This window comes from Chinchilla lanigera, unplaced genomic scaffold (assembly GCF_000276665.1).
Source record: "Chinchilla lanigera isolate Chin_1 unplaced genomic scaffold, ChiLan1.0 scaffold00053, whole genome shotgun sequence".
In the NCBI taxonomy this organism is placed as follows: Eukaryota; Metazoa; Chordata; class Mammalia; order Rodentia; family Chinchillidae; genus Chinchilla; species Chinchilla lanigera.
Genome location: NW_004955454.1, coordinates 14,947,494 through 14,970,936, shown reverse-complemented (window position 1 = coordinate 14,970,936; position 23,443 = coordinate 14,947,494). Strand labels below are relative to the sequence as shown.

Here is a 23,443-nt window from a genome sequence, read left to right as displayed (position 1 = left end):
TACTGATTTCTCACGCTTTAATTTTACTTCCTTTTTAAGTGCTGGAGACTAAACCTACAGCCTCATGAATGCTAGGCATAGACTGGCTCTATCACTGAACCAGTCTTAATTCTCTATTTTTTATAGTTGTTTTCTAGTTAGAAATTGTGTGCAAAATATTCCAATGTGATGGAGCTTTAATGTAAGGTTTATCTTATTTTATTTTTTTTTTGGTTTTTCTCCGGTACCGGGAACCGAACTCACAACCTTGCACTTGTCAGGCAGGCGCTTTGCCACTGAGCTAAATCCCCAGCCCAATATAAGGTTTATCATTATTTAAATATGGTGAGGCCAACAGATCAGGAAAGACCTGCCACTGGAAAGAGTTACAGTGCCCAAGAGGAGGTACCATTTGTACTACTAATCTGCCTTAGTTTGTTGAATTTTGTGCTATCATCTGTTTATTTTTGTAAGAATCATTTGGGTTTATGTTTTATACTCTAACTACTTAGAAGATAATGATACATAGTGTGTTAACTACTATTATTCTCTTATTTTTCTTTATGAAATTTTGGTGTTTTTTTCCATAAAATAAAGAGAAGGTCCCAGGTCACTCTGTGGGCAGGGTGGAGGGCACTGCGGGAAGCTCCAGGCTTAGTCAGGAGGTTGAGAGGACAGATGTTTTCCCTGTGGTTTCCATGGGGAAGAAAAGCAAGGCAGATGTGCTGGTCTGAGTCATTTCAGCAGGCTCAGGGGCATGGGGCTGGGCCTGCTGGCTGTACCTGGCCCTGGGGTGGCTGGCACAGGGTGGCCAGTGGCTTTCAGAGTGACTGCTGGCAGTGTGGGCCATGGATAAGTGCGTTTGAACAGGGAAAGTGTTTTGTTTGCCATGTTAGGAACTGCTTGATCCTGGGAACGGGCACCCCTCTGGATTGCAAAAGTCCCAGAAGACAGAAAATAAGGAGCACGCTCCTCGTAGATGGATTAAGTGCTCAGAAACTTAACATCAGCTCCCTGCGAGGAATGTCTCGGTGTCACACTTGTAGCTTTTCTGTAAATTTAAGATGATAGTAAGTCCCCGATTTATAAGCGAGTTCTGTTCTGGGAAAATGTTCTTAAGCCGGACTCCAGCAAAGTGAGACTTACACACCGTTGACGGAAATATACAATGTACAATGTAAAAACCCAGACACACACAAATACTGTAAGCAGTCCCGGGCTCTGACTGAGCACGGCTCTCCTGCACATTGTCGCGTGGCGCAGCAGCACCCTTGGGACGGCGTCCAGCAGGCGTGCTACTCCGGTGGTGTGCTCACCTCTGTAGCTGTTTGCAGTGCAAGGTCTGTTTGCGTCTGTGAAAGTTCACAGCTCAAAGGTTTGTAAGTCAGGGAGTTCGTGTATCCTGAAATCAGGAGGAAACAAAACAAAGTGCTGAGAGAGGAGGACTTGCAGCGGTCCCCGTCCCGGAGCCATGGAACTGCTGGAGGGAAGGAGGCGTCTTGCTCGTGTGCCTTCCCCCGGGCCCACAACCTCCCAGCACAGCGCGTGAGCTCCGTGTGCGAGGAAGCGCAGTGGCGCGCGAGTGGGGGAAAGGGAAGGCCCCGCTGGCTCCTTCTGTGTGGCCGCCTCTGACGCTGCCGATCAGCCTGGTCCTCCTCCTTCACAGAGCAGACGGTTGGTTGTCACAGCACGCGTTTTCCTGCTAAGGCAGTCTCCTGCACTGTCAAGATTTTCTAGCAAGTATGAGCGGTCAGAAGTAAAATCAAAGCACCATCAACCTATTTCTCCGGCCCCTTTATTTTATTGTATTTTTTGCTACCTGACATCTACGTGGACCCTAAAAAGTACCAGATCAGAATTACTCTGAGAAGTGCTAACAGCAGCCCTCATGGGTCTCTGTACTGGACAAGCGGCCATAAGATCTAAAATGGGTGAGCGGCTGGGGATTTAGCTCAGCGGCAAAGCGCCTGCCTGGCAAGAGCAAGGTTGAGTTCGGTTCCCTGTACCAGAAGAAAAACCAAAAATATAAAGAATAATAAAAAAAAAAGTAAAATAAAATGGGTGAGACCCGGCAAACAACAATCTCAAGCAGGACTTTCAGGAAAATACGGGGGTACATTTCGGTAGGATGCGTGGAGCTTCTGGCATGAGTGCGGAGCAGAATCGCTGTGGGGGAGGAGCAGCAGGAGAGGGGAGGAGGGAGGGCAGGCCCTGAGGTCACTCGTCGTCAGTCCCGCCCCATGGCCCACCCGCGGGCCCTGAGGCTGGCCGGGCTGAGGGCGAAGGGGAGGAAGAGAGGGCCGGCCACACGCTGAGCGGGGAAGGAGAGGGAGCCCGTGGTCACGAAGCCCTGCGCTGGGGGCCGCACGCCCTGGGCTGTTACTCTTTAATGACGGGCTGGGCATGTCTCTCACCCATCTACTCAGAAAGCTGAGGCAGGAGGGTTGAAAGTTCGAGGGCAGCCTGGGCACCTTAGCAAGACCCTGTTCCGAAAGGAAGAAAGGAAGGACAGACCGCTGGGGCTGTGGCTCTGGGCTCCTTGGGCCCAGTCCCCGCACCGGCGGTCGTGGACGGGGCATGTGGGTCAGCAGTCAGAGCGAGGGAAGCGCCACAGCGGCCCCTGCGGATGCCAGGAGTGACCGGACACTGGTCCGCGGAGTCCCGCGAGGGCAGGGCTGCAGAGCCGGTTTTCTCCCCTGGGCGGTTCGGGGTGGACCCGCAGGCCCCGCTCTGGAAGTGCAGGGTCCAGAAGCGGGCGATGAAGCGGGCACGGGAGCAGAACGGCTGCACAGGAGAGCGCGGGCCGCTGGGCACTGCGGGGCGGGCAGGGCCGGGCAGGAGGAGGGACGCGAAGCGGGGCGGGCAGCGGGAGACGCCAGAAGGGCCGGCGGGAGCCGCTGTCCTAACGCACGCGTGTCTGTGGGTTTTGTGTCGTGCTCTCCCCAGCGTCTGCTCTTTGTCAAGTGCGGGGTAGACACGGGCCTGCCCGCTGAGAATGCCAGCTGACATCCCGCGGGTGGGAGAGACGGCCCCCCGTGACGCGGGTTCCCTCGGCTCCTCCCGGGGTGTCCACCCGCCCCCGGCCCGGAGGAGCCCCCACGGGCGAGCGCTGACCCGCAGTGCCCTCTGTGTGCGAGGCCGGGCCTCCCCGCAGCCGTCCCTGCTCGGAAGGAAGGCTCGGGCCGCTCGAAAGGCGGTGCGTCCGGAGCCGCCCGCGCTGGGTGTTGCCGCTGGCCTCGCGCCCTCGGTCAGGAACCGCCTGGCCAGGCCGTGCTCTGGGCCGCTCCCAGGATCTCGTTTCCTGCAGCTCTCCCTGACGCTCACGCCTCTTCGTGCATCCATGGCTGCCCCTGCGCCTCGCTCGAATACCTGAACGGAAAGTTAGGAACATCTGATCTCTTCGTCAGACCTTTGGGAGCAGATGACAGGACCGCTGGCGCGTTTCCGGATACTCGGCGGCTCGGGCCATGTAGACAGGCCCCGAGGGCTCGTTCTTCTCTCCGTATCTCTCTCCTCTCGCCGGGGAAAGTCAGACGCCCTGGGTAGGTCATGGTGAAAGGACCAGCCTTACAAGCACAGCAAGGAAAGGAAGCGAATGTTTCTCCTTCACAGGCGTCGAAAGCTGCTGAGGTGCAGCTCAGAGGCAGAAGACGCGGCCGTTGTGCACAGGGTGCTGGGTTTGATCCTAGCACCACACACACACACACACACACACACACACACACACACTAAACAAACAAACAAAAATGAATTCAAAATGTAGGCACTTAAAATTTAAATTAGGTAGAAATTAGGCAAGGCTAGCACAGAGACACCAAGTTTTTGGGCTCAGCATTATTCTTACTGTCCCTGTACTGTTTTTGGTTTGTTTATTCGTGTGTGAGTGTGTGAGTGTGTGAGTGTGTGTGTGAGTGTGAGTGTTTGTGAGTGTGTGTGAGTGTGAGTGTGTGTGTTACTGGGAATTGAACCTAGGCAGTACTCAGCTATAGTCCAGCTTCTTACATTTTTTTATTTTGAGACTAGGTCTTTTAAAATTGCCCAAGCTGAGCTTCACTTGTGATCCTCCTGCCTCGGCTTCCCAGAGAGTAGGTTACACGCGTGTGCCTCTGCACCTGACCTCACCCTTTGATGTGGGGCAGCCCAGAGCCTTCATCTGGCAGAAGAGTGCTACGCCACGTGACCTGGAGTTCCTCTGTGCGTACGTGGCCACGTTCCCAGATTGCATCAGTAGGGCGGGTTGTTACGTCAAGTACGGGAGGCCGTTGTTTTAGACTGAGAACCTGCGCTGAGTTCCAACCACCAGGCTAAAACTCAGAATGGAGTCGCCTGTGCTGGAGTTCCAGGCCACCAAGCTGAAACGGAGCTGTCTGTCTGACTTACTGAAAAGTCCGGGGTAGGGTTAGCTGCACTTCCCCGCAGGCCGGTTGTACCTGGCATAGTAACGATGTTTCTGTGCCTTCGTCTTCCAAGACGCACCCTGAGAAACTCAGTTTTCTAACTATTTTTCTATCGTTGTCTCTGCTTCACACAGAGACAAAGCAAAAGACCAAGCCCGTCTTGTGCTTTGTTCCGCCTCCTTCAGCCTTTCTCCTCTGTGACCCCAGCCTCTCCTCTCGGCCCTCAGAGCACTCACCGTGACTTGTGGGGTGAGACATGGCCTGATGCTGCCATAGAAAACAAACCCCATTCGACCTCCGCGCTGTAGCCCTTCCACGCGGTCCCTAAGTGCTCGGTCCACTGGTCCACACAGTCCCTCCACGCGGTCCCTAAGTGCTCGGCAGTGAGTGCTTATCCTGGATGCTGCATGTTCTTCAGAAAGATCGGGGAGAGACGTGGGACCGTGACAGGAAGGGGACACTGCAATCTTCATGGTGTGGCCGGGTGATTAGCACACGGTGAAGGCGGCCTGGACCGGGGGGGCATTCTCCAGTCCCGGAGAGGGTGGGGTCTGCAGGGCCGAGCTCTACGGTCTGTGCGACCGGCTATAAATGCGGAGGCTGCCTTGGACGGAGAGTGGACAGGTTATGAGGGTGGAAAACTCAACCAGAGAATTTAGTACCTGGTTAAAGCGAAGTGGATGAGGGCCTTGGAGGTAAGGTTATTGTCCAAGCAACACCCTCCAATAGAAGAGAATGCCAGGGACTCGTGTCGTTTTTATTATTCTAAAAAGAGGCCCGAGGTGGTGGTGCAGTGGTAGACTATGTGGCTGGCCCTCACCAGGCCTGGGTTCGATCCCCTGCACTGACTAAATAAGTAACAGTACAGAGAAGCAAGTGAAATCAATGAATTCGGACATTTACCCCCAAAAGTCAAAATAAGGTCTAAACATAGAATCAGTATAAGAACCATGACATGTTTTGTGCTCACTTGGTGCTGAACCTCTGAACGCAGCTGTGTGTTTTCCACTTTGCTCACATTTCTGGTGCTACATAGCCAGGCGCGGCTGCAGGTGTCCGTCAGGGCAGCGCAGCTGCTGCAGGCCGGAGCCCAGGTGGCAGTGGCGGCCGTGGGACCCTGAGCTCCTCTGTGGAAGTAGAGGGCATGTCACCAGCACTATCGGAAGCTTTCTTTTCTCCTTTTGGACTATAGTTGTTTTCAAGTGGCCCCGCTTTGCTTGCCCTATTCTTTCTTTTGTAAGGGCCACTGCCGCGAGCATTAATTGTGTGGGCTCTCGGGCAGCCAGGCACGCAACGCTTAAACATGAAGAAGTCGTGTTCTGAGAAAGGCAGCAGTGGGTTCTGTCCTGTGCGAATGAAACAGAGCGTCTTACACAACCTGAGGACAGCTACCACCTTACGGAACCACAGTTAAATATGCGCTCCGATGTGACTGACGTGTCCATAGGTGATGCGTGACTGTACTTAGCATGATGACGTAGAGTGGCCTTGGACTGGGACACGCAGGGCAGCGGATGAGAGAATCAGAGACACAGAAGGACTTGGAGGCTCAACCAAGGACTGGAAGGGTTCGTGCTGCCCCAGCCCATTCAGAGCTCTTCCTTCCAGGGTATTTGGCTGACTCCTGGGATACCTACGCAGCCAGTGCCCTCCTGGCAGGGCCCCTAAGTGAGGCCTGGACGTGGACAAAGACAGAGAGGAAGAGGATGCAATAAATGACAACAAATGGAAGACAGACACGTAGATACCTACAAAACGTACTACGTGCGTGCATGGAAACACCACAGCGAAATGCGTTGATCTGTACAATTAATATATGCTCGTCACGGTACTATAAAGGATAGGAGGCAGATGCATAGAAACGCCAAGCTTCTCTTGTGCAGCACAAAGCCGGTGGAAGTCACATGCTGGCTGCCCCTCGATGTTGTGCAAATAATTCATAGTGTGCTGCAAGCCATGGGAGAAACTAGAGAAGAGCAGACCTGGGATTGTGAGAGGGATTTCTGCAGGACACCGCCTGAGAGAGCAGCCCAGGGAGCACTCCGGGGACATTCAGCGTGAATGCATCCAGGGCGGTGTATAATTATAAACACTTGGGGTTATCATCGCCAACAATAAAGGAGATAATCACACTAATCAATTGATTTGGACAAAGCTTTTGGCATTCTCCTGGTAATCAAAAGTAGGATAATTGATAATGTATACTTAAAAAATCACAAAATATAATCCTATTGAGAAAGAAAATCCTTTTGCCCAGACTTTATTATAGGCCAAGCATTTGGAAAACATCATAAACTGTATAAACAGTCATTTCAGTTGCTCCAAAGGGGCAGGCGCTGGGATTAAAACACTGAGAAGGAAAATAGCAATTTAGAACTGCAGCGACTTGCTCAGAAGTTCCCACCCAGCCAGGAGCCCATGGTGCTCGTAGGGCAGACTGCAGTGTCCCTGGCTTTCCTGCGAAGCCGTAAGGAAGACTGCAGATTTGGGCAACGCCCGGGGCACACCACCCGTGGTTTACAGCTTTCTCCTCTCCTCTTTGCACCAAACTCTGCTGAATTCACATTCGCGGGGGCACAACAGAGCCTTGTTCCCTGAGTCACAATGAGGAGCTTGTGCGGATGACCGGGATACCTTGATATCCTGCGGGGTTTCCCTTTGAAATCTTCTATGGTCTGAGGCCAAGAGCAGGAGTCAGCAAGATCTCTGCGAGGAGAAGACGCCTCAGAGAGGCACTCGGAATCCCGCAGTTGTCTTCTATGGCATCCGCCCCTCCCTTGCAGCCCGTGGAACCATCCTCGCGGCAGTTGAAGCCACTATCTCCTCCACCCCCATCTCTCCAGTCTGCTCTGGATTTCTTATGACTCAGCCTGAAGCTGTGCAATTAAGAACACAGATCATGAATTCACCCTTTTATTAAAATACATTGCTGCACATTTCAGTTATGTCTACACAGCAATAGCTTAACAGTTCAAAGTGTTGTCCACTTCTGGAATCCTAGACTAGTTCACATCCACACATGGAAATTACGGAGATAGACACTGAGCAGGAAGGAACACGGGATTGTTTTCATATACAGACAGTTTGACTTCTCGCTTAGGGCTTCCTTCACTCTGCGCCTTTCACTAGAGAGACTGTGTCCGAGGTAACGTGCCAAGCACTGGGGACTCAGTCAAACCACTAGCTCCACCTGGTAGGGAGGCCAGTTCTTCAGGTACCTGAAGAGGGTCCCAGAGAATAAAGAACTGAGTGTGCACGTGAGAGAAAGTAGAAATTAGGCAGGTGCCCTGCCCCGAGTGAGGAGGTTAGGAACGCAAAGATAGAGCGGTAACCAATGGAATAGGATAGAGGCCCTTTAACGAGAAGCTGAAGAGCACTTTTGGATTTTCGCTTTTAAGAAACTTGCAAGGTACTGAAAATCAGATCTTACTTACTGCAGCTTGCAAGCTAAAAAGTCATTTAATGATACCCTAAAGGAAAACATCCAAATTTAGAACAAAACAAAACTGGGGCATGAGAATGAATTTGATAGTTCTGCAAAAGCACCAAAGTTATCACGATCAAGGTGGCAGCGTTCTGGGTCTTCTAGATGCCCACCTGCTCTTCCATTGCCTTGTTTTGCGCCCTGCCCCGGTCAGGGAGAGGGTGCGGCTCCAGGTCGTTTCAGCGGGTTGGTTGCTGATGGGGTTTCCCTCTTCTTTCCTGGCCTGGAAGCAGAGATCTAATTTTAATTTATTTTCCCAACTGGTTGACTGGTAGAGGAAACAACCTCTTCACTGCTTATGAATCCCTTCTTGTCCCCTGTGTTTAGCAGCGTTACTACACTGGAGCCTCCAAGGAACACTGGAGGGGCCCGGAGGAACCGGGCTGTGCCCCTCCGGCAGCCAGCGAGAGCAGAGCTGACCCCAGTAACAGTGGGTCCTCTCAGCTGGAGCATCTGGTCAGGTCTACAGGGCGCTGGGCAGCTGTCAGGCAGCGGGTCATTCAGGAGGAAGCTCAGCGAATGGAGAAGTGAGAATGTAACCGAGCGCACAGCCTCCCTGAGCGTGGCCGGAAAACCGCGAGTGGAAAAAGCAAAGCTGCCCTGAGCAGCCCTTTGAGAACTCGCAGTTAGTGAGCAGGAGCAGTGCCAGAGCTTCATTTCCTTACCTGAAGCGAAACACATGAACACTGTTCTTTTAAATTGCAGAGCCCTCCCCGTGTGCTGGCCCAAGATTCTGAGTGTTATGAAAAGCTTGGTGAGAAAGGCTTTTTCCTGCTTGGTATATTTTGTTGTTTTTTGTGTGCGGCACGGGGACTTGAACTCAAGGCCTGGTGCAAGCTAGGCAAGTGCTCTACTTGGACCACCGCACCACACTCCCAGCACACACACACTGCCTCTGTGTCTCCCTCCCTCCCTTCCTTCCTTCTTTCCTTCCTTCTTCTCTCCCTCCCTTTTCCTTTTCTCATTCCGTTTTTGCGGATGAGAGTCAGTGGTTCCCAGACTGGCCCTGAACTGGCTCAGCCTCCCATGTAGCTGGGACCACAGGCGCGTGCCACCACCTCCCGCTTTCAGTTCGGTTTACTGAGGAGGACCCCGGTGAGCTCAGTGTTGTAATTTATCAGGAAAGGCCTTGGGTCCTGCACAGAGTCTGCCTGGCCCTAGCCCTGGGGCTTCCCTAGTCCTGGATGACTTCACCAGCGATGTGACAGCTCTGAGCTCAGTTTCTTTCTCTGCAAGAGGTAGCCAGTAGGGATGCTTCTCTTTCGGGCTATTGTGAAGAGTAACTGTGGTTAGGCCCATGAATATCACTTTGAGAATCCTTAAAGCACCATTTCAGTCTTTTATCTGCTGCTAAGCAAAAGAATCACTCACACAGAAATGTGAACGTCTACCCCAAACTAACTTTCCCCACTCTGTTCTCACTTCTTCTTTTTCATAGAATCAAGTTACACATCTCGTTGCTAAATTAAATTGATAAACATCTAGTGAGCTCCACATAGGACATCAAGATAAATAGGCGTAGGCTGAAACGGGCTCAGGAACTTCACAATCTAGTAGGGAACAGACACACGAGAAGTTTTAAGTAGAACTCAGCAGGGTTGGCTTCTCTCCTCTCTCCTCAGCTTGCAAATGGCCATCTTCTCCCTGAGGTCTGGTTATGCTGCCCAGGCTCATCTCAGACTTTTGGGCTTAAGCAGTCGTTCTGTCTCAGCCTCTCAATTAGCTTGGACTACAGCTGTGTGCTATAGCACCTGGATTTCCAGTTATCCTTTAGCATCCAAGGGAGACTGGTCCCAAGGCACCATTGGATACCAAAGCCACAGGTGCTCAAGTCCCTTAAATGTCTGCATAGCCTGGAGAATATTTGGATATAACCTATGCACATCTTCCCATATACTTTATACCATCTTTTGATTACTGATAATACCTAACACACTGTAAATGCTATGTAAACTGTTGTTATACTGACTTGCTTAGGGACTAATGATAAGGAAAAAAGTAAGCTCATGATCAGTACATGCACAGTTTTTGTTATTTATTGGTGCTGGGCCTCACGAATGCTAAGCATACCCTTTACTACTGAGCTACATCCCTGGTCCCCGGATGCAATTAAGAAATGATTTTCCACCCACTGTTGGTTGAATCCACAAAAGTAGAGCGCCCGCTGTATCAGCAGTGTTCTCGGAGGCCTGGGCTCCTTGCGTCAGCTGTGCCATTCACGGCTGCTTCTGGCATTTAGTGATCAGAACTACACTCAGTTGCTGAGCTGGTGTGGGCTTTACATGGGCATCCTCGCATACACAAAGACACACAGAGTTCAGTGACGGGTCTGTGTATGGGGTCCCAGGTAGAGGGAGGGGCAGCATCCAAGCCTGGATCATCTCAGGAGGTATTTGAAGCACTGAGGAGCCTCTGAGAATGATACTGGCTGTCTTGTAAAAGAAAGCCTTTGGAACTTTTGATTTGATTTATTCTAGACAATAGGCTTGCCTTGCTACTAAAGGTAAATAAAATTCAGGAAATATCAAACAACCTCTGTTAAAATCCTGAGTATTGTAGCTGATGCCTCCCATCCCATTGCTACAGTACGAATCTCAGTGCTATGCCTATCCTGCAGCAGTTGCTGCTTTCTGAAGGTTTAAGAGACAATAATGAGAGAAAATGCATATTTCTTGGATCGCAGAATAGATATGAGCGCTTTTCCTCCTGGTTTCCCTTTCTGAGTCAATCCTAAATATTGACAGATGAAATTCTGAAGTTAAATTTTCATTTATAGCACCAGTGACAGACTCCGAATTTGTCATATTAAAGGGAGAGGGTTCGCTGCTCTTTACATTTATTGGTTTTTTTGAATTAATATAAGTGGAAAGGGAGCTGTGCAAGAGCTGAGCTCTGCTCTGTAGCTCAAAAGGATCCAGGTAAGAGTGTAAACGAGTGTGCTGTATTCTACGAGCGGGCTATGTTCTAATAAAACTTTATTTGTAGACATCCAACTTTGAATTTCATCTAAAGTTTGTATGTCATAAAATATTATTCGTTCCTTAACCTTGTAGCAATACCATTCTTTAGGGGGTGAGATAAGACTCGGACCACAGGCTGTTACTTGCAGACCCCTGACTTAGAACTGAGAACTTTCAAATAGGACCCACTGTCCTCCAGCGAATTACCGGAATCAAGGGACCGCTGCTCCCTGCAAGGGAAGTAGGTTGAGGCACAGGGAAGGGGATGGGGGAGGAAGCTTCCCACTGCGTGTGTTTCTAGCCCGTGACTTTGGCCGCAGTGAGCCTGGAACTGTTGGCCCCTTAGCTGCACCGCTGCTTGTTGCATGACGGCTTTCTGCCAGGGCCTCAACATGTTTTGAGTGAGAAAAAACACCTGCTTACAGAGTAACCAGACTCAAAGGCAGAACGCATAGCAAATGAAATCTTTCCATCCAAGCAGGCTTTTCCGGTAGTGAAACCAAAAAAAGCAGCAGCTCATACTGATGAATCTGTTTGCAGGGTTTGACCCATGGGTACGGCCCAGTGCCCACCCCTGGGGATCCCCACCCTCAGCTGCTGTGCAGAGCGGTCCAGGAGGCTTGGCAGGCAGGGCAGCTGCCTGGTGAGGGTGATATCTGCTGGGACATGGGCTCCACACCAAGTCCTGTTTCTTCAAAGAGCTCCTTGGGAAGTAATAGAAGAACAATCTGCACGTTCTTAGCACTTCCATGCTAGCTCGGTGCCATCCTCAACATCCCATAAGCACCCTACGCACCGAGGCCGGATGGTCTTGGCGGCAGTACCGAGAGCTGCCAGCCTCGTGAGCACCCTATGAGAGATGCTTTCGATTCACAGTTTAAGAGAGACACTGAGCCTTAACTACAGGTGTGTGAATCACTCCATACCGCTTTTATCACTATATACACTCTTAATTTGTCCCCTTGATAATTATGTGAAGCAAGAATTACTTCCAGAGCCAGGCATGTGTGTGGGCTTACACCTGCAATCCCAGCACTCAGGAAGCTGAAACAGGCAGATCCTAAATTCTGGTCCACTCTGTGCTGCATATCCAGACCTTGTTTTGTTTTTTTTTTTTTAAAGCAAATAAATGAAAAGGAATTGTTATTTGTATTTTAAATAAATAAAGTATCAGAGTCACTGAGTATCTTGCTTGAAATCACAGCATTAGGGCCTAAATTGAATCGTTACCACTTTATGTGCCAAGTCCGATGTCAAAACTTCTTTACTTTTAAAACAATGTGATTGGGAAGTTGAGGGTTTTAGGATTAAAATGAGCAGATACAATAACTCTGACACACAGGCCTGTAACTTTAGTTGTTGTTACGGCTTCTGTCTAGCTGTCCCCCAAAAGCTCATGCAGCCCTTGGTGGGGCTTTTTCAGAGAAGGCTGAATCTGGAGTGTGTAACTGGTACATGGTGCTAGAGTGAAGGGTGCTGGGATTAAGGGTGGGTGACCACTGACGGTTTGGCACAGCCCTGATCCCGATGGCCTGGATACAAAATAAGGTACAGAAGGAGGCTCGTCTTGTCCCTTGTGGCTTTGCTACCTTCTGCTCACCATGAACTGTTTCTCCTCTGTGATGCCACCCTATCTTGGAGCCAGATGATGGACTGAAACCTCTACAAACTGTGAGCTAAATAAACCTTTCCTCCCTTAACTTTGGGCATTGGGTATTTTGTCTCAGCAATAAAAGTAACTAACACAATTGTTTGCACAAAGTAAGAAAGCTTATTTATTTATTTATTTATTTTGGTACCAGGAATCAAACTCAGGACCTTGCACTTACCAGGCAGGTGCTTTGAAACTGAGCTGTATCCCCAGCCCTTGTACAAGTAAGAAAAATTCTAACATTTTTAGGAAAACAGTTTTATGTAATGAAAATAAAAAGTTTCTCATTAGCATTCTTGACCTCTCATTTTTCCTTTAGAATACTAACAGGAGCTGGGCGGGGTGGTGCATGCCTGTAATCCTAGCTGCTCAGGAGGCTGAAATGGGATTGTAGGTTCAAGGTCAGCATAAACAGTTTAGCGCTACACTCTGTAAGTAAGTAAGCAAATAAATAAATAAAGCAATGGGATGTAGCTCAGTGGCAGAGCCCTCTTGAGTGGGTACTGCAAATGACAATAGTAACAGTATTGCTATTCCACTGTTTGGTCCCAGAAAAGATCAAAATTCAAAATTTGAAGAATGGTTTCTACTGAATGTGTATTGTTTTTGTACCATCAAAGTGGGGTAATTCCAAGTAGACCCATCCTAAGCAGTGGACAAGCATGTATGTACATATGCACATAATTATATATATATGCATAACGTTTCTATTGTGGTAAAGTATACATAGAATTCACACTTTAACCACTTTAACATGTGCAATTTATTTGCATTAAATACATTCACATGGTTTGCAGCTAATGTCATTCTATCTCTGGAACTTTTTTGTTATCCTCAACATGAATGTCGTGCCTGTTAGACACTAATTCCCCACTGCCCACTTCCTCCAGGCCCTGGTACCTTCTGTGTCCATGTATTTGATTATTTCAGGTCCTTCGTATATGTGGAGTTATCCAGTATCCCACATGCATGATTATATCGGCAGAGTGAGCACCGCGAACTATGAATACAGGAACAAGTTATTCCTTACCATAGTTTTCTTCTTTTTCTTCCTTTTAAATAAATCACGTTTTTCCCCCCAGTGGAAAAAATGTCCCCAAAACCTATGAGGGAACCGACATGGGATTTGGGGCATAAAAATGGTAGACAAAAAAAGGGATAAGAATCACAAGACAGGAAGAATGGGAAGTCATTAAGACATAACTCACCCCCATAAAAAGAGTAGTAAGGTGAAGAAAGAAACCCTTCCCTTCTTGGCTGTCCCTCCACTTTGTAATAGTTTAATTTTTACCTTTTAAGGACATTTTCTCATGTAATGGTGGAATAATTAAAGCCATGTCTGAGAGCAGTTTTTAGATCTCTGACTGTGGATAGGCACAGATTTATGCATAGGAACTTGATGAACACTCTATATATTTGCTTAAGGTGTCTCCATTTGGGAAAAATAAAATATATAACCCAACTGAAAATTCCTTTCAGTAATGAAGGAACTTTAGAACGAGCAGTAGGAGTCTATCAGCTGTGTGTGTTAGGTGTGCACAATTACACATGACTCACTTGGAGAGGAGAGATGGCTGCTCCTATCCGTACACACGCCCAGCCTTCCTATTGACTGAAGTGATGAAGATCTTCCACTTCCTCTCCAGTCACTGAAACAGGCAGATGGGATTATACCGCTTGACTTTGGATACTCGGCGCTCACCATCAGAACAGTGATGAGGGCCCACCTGCCCCGTGCTATGGCAGGGCTCCCGTAGGAGGGACTGGTAGGTTAGTGAGAACCTAATCATGTCCTCTACAATAGTGTGTGGGTTAATCACACCAACACTTACAAACTGAACTTTGCAGGGCAAGTTAGGGAACGCCAGGGCAGAGCTTAATGAAAACATCCCATGTCAAACACGCCCATATTACGCATGGATTTGAGGTATTTTCATTCACATGCTGATGTGAAAGTCTTCCTTCTACTCTGATTTATAAACTGAAGGATGAACCTGGGTTTAAAAGACCCATACTGGGATGGGGATGGGGGTCTCCACCTCTCCTCAGAGGTGGAGGTCTTGCCTAGCATGCACCAGGCCCTGGGTTTCATCCTCAGCATCCAATACACACGTACAACAAACGACTCTAACCGAAGTTGGGGCTCTGGCTTCCCTTTCCTCGGAGCTGGGGAGGAAACCCAGGCCTTGTGCGTGTTAAGCGTGTGCTCTGCTGCTGGGCTCCTCACCCTCAGAGGGTGCCCCATGCCATCAGTGCGCGGACACTGAAAGCCACAGCACACGTGGGCCTCGCTTTTGCTCTAGGTAGGAGCAGGGCCTGGCCATGGGGTCCCTGATGCCCCCTCCCTGTCCTGTTATGTAGAAACGGAGTGATCACACTGCCTTGGACCCTTGTGAGCCAGGTACGTGCAGATGCCCGGGCAGGACTGCAGCACCTGGGCCTTACCTCACAGTCTCTACTGGGCTTAGGTGGAGACCCGGGCTGGGTTGTCAGGGGTGAAATCACCATGCGAGGGGTGGAGGCTCAGCCTGTGCAACAGGTCGGAAGGAAATGCGGGTTTGAGCAGGGCCGATAAAAACGAAGAGGAGAAAAGGGAACTGGAATAAGAGAGCAAGGCATCAGGCGTGGGGGCCTCGCGCGTCACCGGCATCGGAACAGAGAAGAGGGAGCTGGATGACGAAACCAGCAGGCCCCGTGCATGCCGGAGAAGGGCGATTTCCTCAGGGGCCCTGCGCTGAGGAAGGACGTGCGAAGCAGGCCTGCGCCGCTCTGCAGCTGGCTCCCCGGGGGCGGCCTTTAAAGAAGGAAGTAAGAACTGCAGGTAAGGGACAAGGACACGGAAGCGATGTGCCTGCTGGAATAGAGAAAGAAAAGCCAGGAGCTGAGGAGGGGGAGGCCAGGGCGAAGGCTCCTCGAAGGGCAGCCAGGACACGCCAGGCCTCCTGCAGGGCGTGAATATGTTGAGGCGGAGATGTCCAGGGAGCTCATCCTCACCAAAGATGAGAAGCCGCTGTTGCTCCAACTGCTGGATGCCCTCCTGGGCCAGCTTCCCACTCAAGACATCAAGTCTTTGGAGACGGAGGAAGAGAGCAAAAATAAATCAGGGGGAAGAGCAGGCATGCCCGGGGAAATCAGAACTGGTAGGGAGCTTGTACCTTGGCTGAGCTGACAGGCCAGATCAGCAAGGCGGGGAAGGTGCAGCTCCTCCTGGGCAAGGTGGCTCTGGATGGATGATGGGAACCACCCAGTTTGCAGTAGGAGCTGGCGTCTGTAGGCCTTTGGGACAGTAGGATAGGGGAGATGACAGTCCTGGGACATGTGCCTCACAGAGCTGTATGTTCTCCTGATGTTGAAACCCTCTTGGATAACAACCCTGGTAAAATGAATAGAAGGAGGAGGATAGTGACTGTACCCGCAGTGCAGCCTGTTCCGGATACTCTGTTGTTGAATCCACGTGACCTAGAGGGGCCTGTTGAGCCCACCCACTCCAGCCTTTAGTAGGCATCGTCAGTTTTTCCCCTGGTAGGTCCCACACAGCTCCCTCACCCGGCAGCTCTGGAGGAATAATGACCTCACACAGGGTCAGTAACAGAGGGCAGACCCTTGATGCTGGGGACTTGGCCCTATTTATTTTTATTTATGTCCTAATTTCCTCAGCTGACTGCACCCACCTGGGGGGTGGGGGGGGACGCAGGGGGTGGAAGCGAGTGTAAGGGCTGTGGCTTCAGTCTGAGCCCCTGCTTTCCTCCTGGGAGGCACGGGAGAGCGCAGGGGTGGGGTCTAAAACTTCGTAACTCAGGCTCAGCTTTGTACCCAGCTCTCTATCTTTGGACAAATGACCTAATCTTTCTGAGCTTGACAGTCCTCACCTGACAAACACGGGGATGATACCTACCTCACAGGGTTGATGAAACGATCAAGTGGAACACGCGGATGAAAGCTCCTTGCACAAGGCCAGACATACATACCTGTAGGTGCTCAAACGTTAGTTCATATACACCTATAGCTGCTCAATAAATGTTAGTTTCCCTTAAAAATAAAAAGACATGGTGGCTGGAGATACAGCTCAGTGGCACAAGGGCCTGCCTGGCAAGCACAAGGTCCTGAGTTCAATTCCTGGTACCCCGCCCCCGCCAAAAAAAACCTGCCGGTGATATAGCTCAGAAGCACAGGGCCTGCCTGGCAAGCACAAGGTCCTGAGTTCGATTCCCGGTACCCAAAAAATAAAAAGACATGGGGAATTGTGAAAGCACTGCATGGATGTTCATTACAGCTACCATATTCTCCGGAAGGACACAAACTGCTTCACAGGATTTGGTTTTTTACGTGCCCAGGTAGTTTTGATGACAGTTCTTCACCTTGGGTAGGCCACTTTCCTCCAGAGAAATTCAGAAAGAAGTGCTTCTTAAAACTTCTCTAACGAGGGCGAGGGACATAGCTCAGCGGCACAGCGCCTGCCTGGCAAGCGCAAGGTGTCGAGTTCCATTGCTGGTGCCAAACAAGAAACAAAACAAAACAAAACAAGCTTCTCTAACGGCGGGCTTCTGCAAGTTCAAAACCTCCGCTTACTTACAAATAAATTAAAACCAATACATTTAATATAAATTTTTTTTGAAACAGTAAAATTTGATCTTTAAAACATCGTTTCATGTATGAACAGAGAAAACTTGGACAGAAGGCTCGAAAATGAGCTCGAAGTTGTCATTTGGATACTGATCACATTGTGATGTGAAAAATGAAGTTTTCATTGTTGTTTTCATCACTAGAATAGTAAAGGTAAGTTTATGGGGGGTTTGTTGGATGTGCATTTTTCGGATATAGTGAAAATGTCCACATAAACACTTCCGGATAAAGTATGAAAGCACATTGTGTAGTTTCTGGTTCCTGTTACCGTTAATTTTTCAAAAACAGTCTGTCAAATTTTGATGTGGTATCAAAAATACTTTGCAATGATATGAAAAAGATAGTAAATATATCTTCCTTTTCTAAGTATTTAGCTCTCTGAGGCTAGGGGTTTTTTTTATATATATTTCAACCAAAACATTTTCAACAAAGCAGTTGTAGAAGCAGTAATGACAATCCAAGTGATTTCCATTGGGTCAAACATTAAAAACAAAGACTTCTGGTCAAAGCTGTTCGAGTGCAGTGCTTCGTAACGTAGGGTGGGAGTAGCCCTCAGCAGCTGGAGGAAGAGATCAATCCACACATAGACGTAAGTATGGAGAGGAAGTGTTACTACGGCAAAGATTAAAAAACTGTGCATATGTTTCCCGATTTTGAAAGTCACTTGTCTTGTGATTGTCGGCTAATCTCAAAACTGAACATTTTCTCTAAACTGAAAAGTGATTCCGTAATTCTCACTGTATAATGGAATAATTGGTAAGAAAAAAACGTTTGCCATTTTGGTATATTTCCAGGAAAAACAAAGGTCAGCAACATTTCTACCTATCAAAGGCTGTGGTTAATAAAAGATGTGTTGGTTTGGGGCTTATTTTGCAAGGGGAACAATACAATACAGGACACATACTTTACATGACCATTTACAATAGTCACCCGAAGAACAACATACAAAAGAGTGCAGGGAATCTGTCCCCACACTAAGACCACGGAATCCAGCTGAGGGCCTGGGTCCCACAACAGTGTCCTACATGAGTCCAGCTGAAGACCTAGAGCTCATAACAATGCCTCCCACAAATCCAACTGGAGGCCCAGAGCCCATGACAACATCTCAGGCAGGCCTGTTTCACGGATCTGCTGGGAAGGCCCAAAGGTCAGTGGTGGAATCTACAAAGTCTGTGCTAGCGGGATGAAGGATCTGTGCTAGCAGGCTGAGGGATCTGCACTGGAGCCAGGAAGTGATGCTCAGAAGAACCAGGGCTCCCTTGAAAGGTACCACAGCCATCCTTGGCAATGATCAGGATGGCCGAGTTCCCATCAGGGAAGCCAACGCAGCAAGCTTCTCCAGGAAGCCAGCAATGCACCATCTTCCCCTCCGGAACAAGGAAGCTATGCTCAAAGTGAGGACCAGAGCTCCCCTAAAGTGAACTGAAGCCATTCTCAGTGCCAGCTAGGTCCTGAGCTCCTCGGAGGATAAAAACAGCCAAGTTCATCCGGAAAGTCAGCTCCCCACAGCTTCTACCAGCTCCCAACAGCCTCTCTCAGCTCCCAACAGCCTGCTTCTTCCTCTCCAGGTCTGCCTCTTATGCTGCTGGCAACAGTCCTCAGGTGGGCCTCCCACACCCAGCACCACTCACTCAGTTCAGCTGGGGGTTATAAGTTGACCACCAGTTATCAATCTACTACAAAGTGTTTTCACGTTTTAGCTGAGATTTCCTGCTTAATTCTTCAGTGCAAAGATGTGGTCCATAAACTCACAGGACAGATGATTGGCCTGCTGATGGGTAGGGCAAAGATTACCAGGAGCTCAGCAGAGGAACGACCTTGCAGCAGGGTGAAGGTGGGGGGCCAAGGAAGGCATCCTGAACAAGCAAGGACTGAACTGACCTAAAAGCTGCGTTGGTTTCAGTGAAGTGTGTCTAGCTTATGTGGCGGCGGGGCACTCCAGGGGAGCAAACAACCCATGCAAAAGCCGGGGAACCGACAGTGGGTGGGTCAACGCTGGAGGGCAGCAGGACAGCAGCCTGGGGGAGGCGCTGAGCTACACCCCGAGGGCAGCTTCAGGAGGATTCAGGAATACTCAGGATTCACGCTTGGCAAGGAGATGCCTGATGAGCCATTAAGGAGGTTTTTCATTCACTGATTTAGGAGATAGTGTGTGTGTGTGTGTGTGTGTGTGCGCGCGTGCACACGTGTGCACACTGGGGATGGAACCCCGGACCTTATGCATGCTGAGCACGTACCTTGTCAGTGAGCTGCAGCTCCAGTTAGAGTTCTGACATGTACTCTGGCCGCAGAATTGGAAGAGAGATTGATGGAGAACATCCCCGCAATAGCAGTCAGAAGGTTTTATAAGCATAACAGTAGAAACTGACGTAGAGATGCTGGTGGCCAAACTGATATTAGTACAAATAGAGTGGGAAAAAGATGGCTTTCAATCATTGAGAAATTCAATACTCTTGTAAGTTGCGTATGAATGACGGGAAGTCGAAAGCCCGCTTCTATTGCGGTCAGCCAGGTGGACGTCGCAGGCTCCGCTGCTTGGCTCCTGCAGTACTGGTATCTGTTGCTGCTGTACCTTCTGACCAGACTCAGCCGGTTAACACACAGAGGGGGGCCACCACAGAGGGGAGCTGTGCATGTCACCGCGGTTTCTGCAGGTCTGCAACCTAGGTGCGGCTCAGCTGGCCACCCTGGCTCAGGCGCTCCAGGGAGACTGCGTTCAACTCGTGGCTGGGGCTGCCGTCTCATGCGGGCTGCACCGCGGAGGGACCCGCCTCGTGTAGTTGCTCACAGGCCTCAGCTGCCCGCCACGAGGGCCTCTGCATGTGAAAGCCGGCTTCTTCAGAGTGAGTCGTCCAGGAAAGCGCAGCACGGTGCCCAGGTGGAAGCTGTGCGGGTTCGTGTGGACGGGCAGTTTGGCTGGACTGAGACTCCTGGAGAGGTCAGCGAGTCTAGCCCGCCATAGAGGGGAGGGGACGTCTGTAAGACTGGGACTACTAGGAGGGACGGCCATCTCAGACCGCTTGCGGGTCAGTAACTGCCTTCCATTGAAGAGGTTCCACTAATCAAGCATTACAAGGTACGTTGTCAAATGATGCTAAATTCTAAAGGAAAAAGGAAAACGCGAATCACTTTTCAACATCTCCTAAATGAGGTCGCTAAGATGCGCTAAGGAGTATCTCGGATCTACTGTATGCACTTGTTATTATTTGGTCCTTTTTCGTCTCTTCTCCCTCCCTCCTCGCCTCCCTTTCTTTATGGTGATTTTGGGATGGAACCCAGGGCCTTGTACACCCTTTACTACGAGTCCGCCACAATTAAGCCCCGCCCTCAGTTCTCACTTGCTTTTTCCGGCTCTTTTCATGCTGTGCTGCGTGCTGGTTTTTAATCTTCATATGGTACAGCATACAACCTCAAGACAATGTCTCCAGTGGATACGCCTATGATGAAATGCCTAGAAACCGTTTCTCTTTACAGTGAATCCCGACGCCAGACAGGGCGACTGTCATTAGCAATCTGAGAAGAATTTAAAACATTAAAAAACCTTTGTTGTAAAATTCGATTCTGGGGAGCTGAGCCACAATTACATCGGAGTGGCTCACGTTTTCCCTAAGACACGAGCACAGGGCCACCTTGAGGGGCAGTGTCCTTCTGAGCAAAGCTGCCCGCTTCTGTGACATAAATACATGTGGAGCCCGAGCAGCGGGGCGCAGAGAAGCGTGGTAACTGCGCACGTGCCGGGGCCTGAGGCAGACCTTGAAGCGCCGCTGCCAGCGCGCCCTGCCTCTCAGGGGCCCTCTGCTGTCGGCCTTGAGGCAGAACAAAGGCAGCGCGGAACAGCACGGGCACGCTGGCCCCGCAAGGCTGAGCCCTGAGCCCAGCACGCAGTCGAGGTCATCGCTATTTGCACTGAGTCCACATCAAAATATTTTGGATATATTAAAACGGACTTATTTCCTCACTTTTTAAACGGTTACTAAAAATATAGTTACATTTGTGGTTCCCATGATACTCTCTCGGAAGGTGCTGATCTACAAAAGCCCTACAGCATGGGCAGTCAGGGCCCGAGCTCATTCATGCTGCTGCCTCAGCGCCGGCCCAGACCGTCAAGCGGGCCTGAAAGGATCCAGAGAATTCATCCAAGATCATAACCCGTTCAGGATCGGAACAAAGTGGTTGTGACAATTCAAGGAGCCTGTAGCACACAGAAGTTATATATACAATTTTACTTACCAGTTCTGTTATCCTTTTTATCTGAGGGGTTAAAGAATCATTACTTGCCTTCAGTTGAGACAATTAAGCCGGAATGAACTGAACAGCACCGTTGAAAGCTTCACGTGGAACCTCCCGAACTCTTACTTGAAATCCTGTGAGACATTGATCTTGGTGCTTGTAAGTATCTCACCCTTTGTGCTATAAAATGAAAATCTAGTCACTTAGTCACTTCGCTGCTCATTTAGGCCAGGGGCTCCCTATTATCTAAAGATGAAACCTAAATCCCTAACCACTTTACATTTAATTATAAGGTACCAAAAGCCTCCAAATGCAAAATAATGCTCGCTGTCCTCCAGAAATCTGTATTTGCACTCCCTGAAAGGGAGCCCCTAACAAGGAGCCAAACAGGGCCACTGCACACCTGAAACGTGCCTGGTACAGGCCAAGACATGCTGTGTTTAAGACACACAGCAGACCCCGAAGGCTTAGACAGAAGTATGATCGCTCATGAATAACTGTTTATATTGATTACATGTTGAAGTATTCTGGATAAATGTATTATTAAAATTAACTTCCACTGTATAGTTTTGCTTTTTAAATGTTTATGCTTTGGGTTATATTCTACTAGGAAGTGCTGATCTAGATAGTTCTCACTAGTGATATTCTCCAGCATTTCCACTGGGTACCTCACTTAATTACAGACTGGCTTCCCATTCAAAGCTGGAGCATTAACCTACTTTCTCTTGCTGAAAAGACAGCTTTGTTTGGCACGGTCTCCTGGGAGCGATAGCGGCTCGGGAAGAGAGAGTCGGGCATCCGCGGCTGATGCAAACTTGCTTCTCCCGGGATCGCTGCCTCCTCTGCCTCCCTCAGCTCTGCCCCTGCCCGCCCTCACTGGCCTGCACCTCACCGCTCAGAGCTCCCCCTCGCCTCCCTGCTTCCGGTCTGGCCTGGCGGAGAGCCCTCCTCTGAAGAAGGGCTCCTCACCTAGAATGCGCAGATCTCTAAGAGGCTCATGGATAGAATCCAGGCAGTCTGTGACTGTGGATGGAAAACATTTAACAAAAAGCAAGATCCTTGGCCGGAAATGTAGCTTCATGGCAGAGCGCCTGCTTAGCATGCGTGAGGCCCTGTGTTTGAACCTCAGCGCAGTAAAACAAAAAACAAGCCTCTACTAAATAATACTGGGGCTTTGCCACTGACAGTAATTTATTTTCATTCGCTGTTCCAATTTTCTTGAAATACTGTTTACACGTATCACTACTTTGAAATTAGAGTAGTTACTGGACCCTCCATTAAAATTTTGTCATTTAATGTAGTAATAAAAAAGCACGTTTAGCATCCCACAGATTTGACCTTGGTATTTTAATAACTGCTGTGATATAGTGGGGTTATTTTGGAATCCTAGGCTTTTGTTTTATGCATTTAAAAGCATTTTTTTCCTGGCAAGGGACCCTTGGTCTTTACCAAGCTCCAAAGCCTAAACAACTCCCCACGCTGAGGATGCAAGATACTCTTCAGCTTGGCCAGGACCTGGCTTCCTCTCCAGCTATCATTGCAGCCATTTCTCTGTGAGCTCAACAGTAACTGAGCTTAAATATCCATGTGTTTCTTTTCCTGTGTCTTCTAAATGCTTTCTCTGTCTTGGAACATTTTGTCCCGACTTGTCATTTGGGAAAACTCCTTCTCTGCCTAAGTGTCTCTGATAATTTCTCAGTGTTCATACCATGACTTACCACACTGTATCACACTGACTAGCTCCTTAAGGGACAATAGGGGTCTTTATCATCTCCCACCCACTCTGGTTAGCAAATGAGGGAAATCGCATTTTTAAGGTAGTAATTGGGTATTTTTCATATTAATATACAAATACTAAAGGGATAGTGATTTTTTTTGTGGTTGTTCTTTTTTTGAGACAGGGTCTCGATATGCGGTTCAGAGTGGCCTTGAATTATGTAGCTCAGGCTGGCCTCAAACTCATGGTGAGCCTTCTGGCTCAGACTTCAAACTAAGCTAGGACTATAGGTGTGCACCATCATGTGTAGCATGATTTTTTTCTTTTTATGGTAATATATGAAATTCCTTTACAAATCAATTTTAAGTTTTACAATATTAGCTGAGACAGGGTCTTGATATA

At 49.2% G+C, this 23,443-nt stretch overlaps 2 long non-coding RNA genes across 2 annotated transcripts; one reads left to right on the top strand and one right to left on the bottom strand.

Annotated features, from left to right (window-relative positions):
* Window positions 1-6,770: 6,770 nt before the first annotated feature.
* On the bottom strand, window positions 6,771-16,495 carry LOC106149822. The gene is made up of 6 exons (XR_001236245.1): window positions 15,466-16,495; window positions 14,917-14,999; window positions 14,029-14,120; window positions 13,372-13,471; window positions 7,974-8,083; window positions 6,771-7,252 (listed from the first exon to the last, which is right to left on the bottom strand). It is a non-coding gene; the product is annotated as an uncharacterized LOC106149822 (long non-coding RNA).
* On the top strand, window positions 14,116-23,190 carry LOC106149823. The gene is made up of 3 exons (XR_001236246.1): window positions 14,116-15,292; window positions 21,351-21,483; window positions 22,061-23,190. It is a non-coding gene; the product is annotated as an uncharacterized LOC106149823 (long non-coding RNA).
* Window positions 23,191-23,443: the final 253 nt, after the last annotated feature.